The 3,064-nt window shown below is 47.7% G+C and overlaps 1 non-coding gene across 1 annotated transcript; it reads left to right on the top strand.

Annotated features, from left to right (window-relative positions):
- Positions 1–2,517: 2,517 nt before the first annotated feature.
- Positions 2,518–2,656, top strand: LOC124993847 (small nucleolar RNA SNORA7). Its single transcript, XR_007110366.1, has one exon. It is a non-coding gene; the product is annotated as a small nucleolar RNA SNORA7 (small nucleolar RNA).
- The last annotated feature ends 408 nt before the right edge of the window (positions 2,657–3,064 follow it).

The following is a 3,064-nucleotide window of genomic DNA, read 5'->3' on the forward strand; positions in this document are numbered from 1 at the left end:
TGCTAGCAATGAGCGTGCATGAAGAGATGGCCTTGGCCCTTCCCTCCCAGGAAGTAGAGCAGCAAAGCCAGCAGGCCCAGAGCTTTGGACTGCAATGCCCTTGAGACCAGGGCCAGCTGTGTCCTCAGCCCAGAGGACTGAGAGCTGAGCACCTTCCGTGGACCAACATCCTGGATCACCTCACAGTCCTTACTAATACCGTCCTTTCCACACAGTCACAGTCAGAGTTGACTGAGACCTTGAAGGAAATTGACTGTTTTTGTTTTGTTTTATGGTACTGGGAAAAGGGGGACAGAACCCACAGATGCTCCACAACTAAGCAACATCTGCATAGCCAGACCCTGTCTCTAAATAAAATGTAAAAAAATAAAAAAAAGGGCTGGGGATGTGGTTCAGTGGTTAGTGTCCCTGGGTCCAAGCACCAGAAATAGTAGGAATACTGGACCCTCATTTCCACCTGGTGTAGAAACCACTAGAGCAAGAAGCAGCTGCCTCCTTCAAATGAGGATGTCCCTCCAGGTGGCCAATGTTTCTACCCCACCAAAGTGACACCTGCGGTGTTATTTCTGTCTCTATCAGCTTTAGGTGAAGATATATGGCATGCTGTTCCCTGTGCCTGGAATGTTCCCTCTGCCACCCCCAATCCTGTGCCCTGATAAATCCTTTAGATCCCCCAGGAATTAGCATAAGTCACCTCTTCAGAGATGATTTCCCTGACTACCCCAGGCTAAGTAAGGTCACCCATTGTATGTTCTCATTGCAACCTCATAAAACTCTTCACTGCTGTCACTAAGGAAGTATTTGTGACAATTCTCCCTTACAGAAGAATTCCACTTAATAAACACAAGAGGAATGAGGAAATATAAAGTCACCGTTAGGACGCCAGATCTCTGAAGGCAAGATCCACCCATGGATATTAAACCTACTGGGTGAAAGTTTAATAAACATGGTATTTGGGCTAGGTGTGGTGGCCTATGCCTGTTATCCCAGTGACTTGGGAGGCTGAGGCAGGAGGGACCACAAGTCTGAGGCCAGTCTCAGCAACTTAGCAAGACCCTTTTTCAAAATGAAAAATATGAGAAAGTCCCCCTGGGGTTCAATCGAAAAAAAGAAAGAAAGAAAGAGATAGAGAGAAAGAAAGAAAGAAAAGAAGGAAGGAGTGGGGGTAGGGAGGGAAGAAAAAAAAGAAAGAAGGAAGGACGGACGGAAGGATAGATGGTATTTGGATGGTATTCTCCCCAAATTTTTTGTGGGTGTATGTATAAGGGATTGAACCTAGAGGTGCTTAACCACTGAGCCACATCCCCAGCCCTTTCTATTTGCTGTCTCACTAAGTTGCTTAGGGCCTCACTAAGTTGCTGAGGCTGACTTTGAACTTGCAATCCTCCTACCTCAGCCTCCTGAGCTTCTAGGGTTACAGGAGAGCATCGCCATGCCTGGCTCTTGCCAAATAAAATTTTAACTATAAAAAAGAAAAATAGTGAGCTTAGAGTAGAGAAACTCAGCAGATTTTACCGTAACAAGGTTAACATCCACAATAAGACATCTTGGAACCCTGATACAATGCCCTGAGAAGAGTGGATCACTTTCAAGGTATCTTTCCCAATAAGGTTTAACCTTGATCTAATGATGAGAAAACCTCAGACAAACCCAAATTGAAGGACATTCCATAAAACAACTAACCAGTCTGAAGGTCATGAGAGACAGACTGAGGAACTGTCACAGAGTTAACCTTGGAGAGTCCCCTCTCCTCCCTCCAGCAAACCCTTGCCCTTTCTTCCAGGAAAAGGAGTCCAGGACTGCTCAGGAGAGGTCGGGTTGCCGACATTCAGACACTCGGGTGGGAGGAAAATCTCCAGCCCTGCACCCAGCACCATAGGAAGTGAAGTCCTGGCTGCGTTATCCAGGGTGTGACTTTGAGTCTGTTTCCTCATCTGTGAAATGTGGGCTTCCTGGAGCTGTTGTAAGAACCAGGAGAGTGATTTGCGAACCTCCAGAAGCTATGTCATCACCTACAAGTGCACGGGTAGCCCTCGGCTCACTCATTCAGTCACCACTTCACCCTGCAACGGCCAACTTGGCTTTGTTGGCCCGAGCAGTGTAGCGGTTCTTCTGGAATCTTTCTTCATCGTTCTCCAACCCTATCCAACCATGAACTTTGAATGGGAGCTGCCATCTTAGTCCCCCCTCATGGAAGGTCTGTTCTTTTTCTTTTCTCTTTGGCAGTGCTGGGATGGAACCCAGGGCTTCGGGCATCTAGGTAAGCACTCTACCACTGAGTCACACTCCCAGTCTTTTCCTGGGATTTTTAAAATGTGAGATGGTAAAGAAATCGATTAGCTCCCATGAATTTGGAGCCAGAAAGCTCTGGAGTCGTTGATGGTTATGTCCCTCACCACAGGAAGGAGGCAGAGCAGAGACGGAAGATGCAAATGAATACTGGTGGCACCTCAGTTCTAGCCGTCTCTGAGGCCCCCAACACACACACACACCCTTCCTGCAGTTATAAGACTTTCTTTTCTCCTGAGATGGCATCTGGAGAGTGACTAGTATTCTGCCAGCTTTGGAAGCAGGATGGAGAGCAAGCCTACCAGAGGTACTCATTTCTTTCCCAGCTTGCTCAGGAACTGTGACTGGAAGACACTCTGTGACCGCAGTCAAGCCCTTCCAAGCCCTGGGCAGGAAACCCTCTTCAGGATTCCTCTTCAACTTGGATAAAAAAAAAAAAAAAAAAAAGACTTCCTTTCGGCCAATCTTGTAACCAAAGGAATTCAATTAAGACAGTGGATGTGTCTAATGTTTATTGAGTAATTCCATCTGCCAAGTCCGGGAGACACAGCAGAGAAGTCCTAGATCCTTTCTTCTGGAGGGTTATGATGCAGAGACGACAACAGGCAGAATGAAGGTGGCCACCACAGCTGTGGCTCAGAGCAGGCCACCCGGCTTTGCTTAGAGGCATCCACAAAGGCCTCACAGGAGGCAGTGCCTCCCCTGCATCTGAGGCCTGTGGGTGAGTTTCCTTGGGGACAGGGAAACTGAGAGGGTTCAGAGGGTCCTGGAAACA

The sequence above is a fragment of the Sciurus carolinensis genome, chromosome 9 (assembly GCF_902686445.1).
Source record: "Sciurus carolinensis chromosome 9, mSciCar1.2, whole genome shotgun sequence".
NCBI lineage: Eukaryota > Metazoa > Chordata > Mammalia > Rodentia > Sciuridae > Sciurus > Sciurus carolinensis.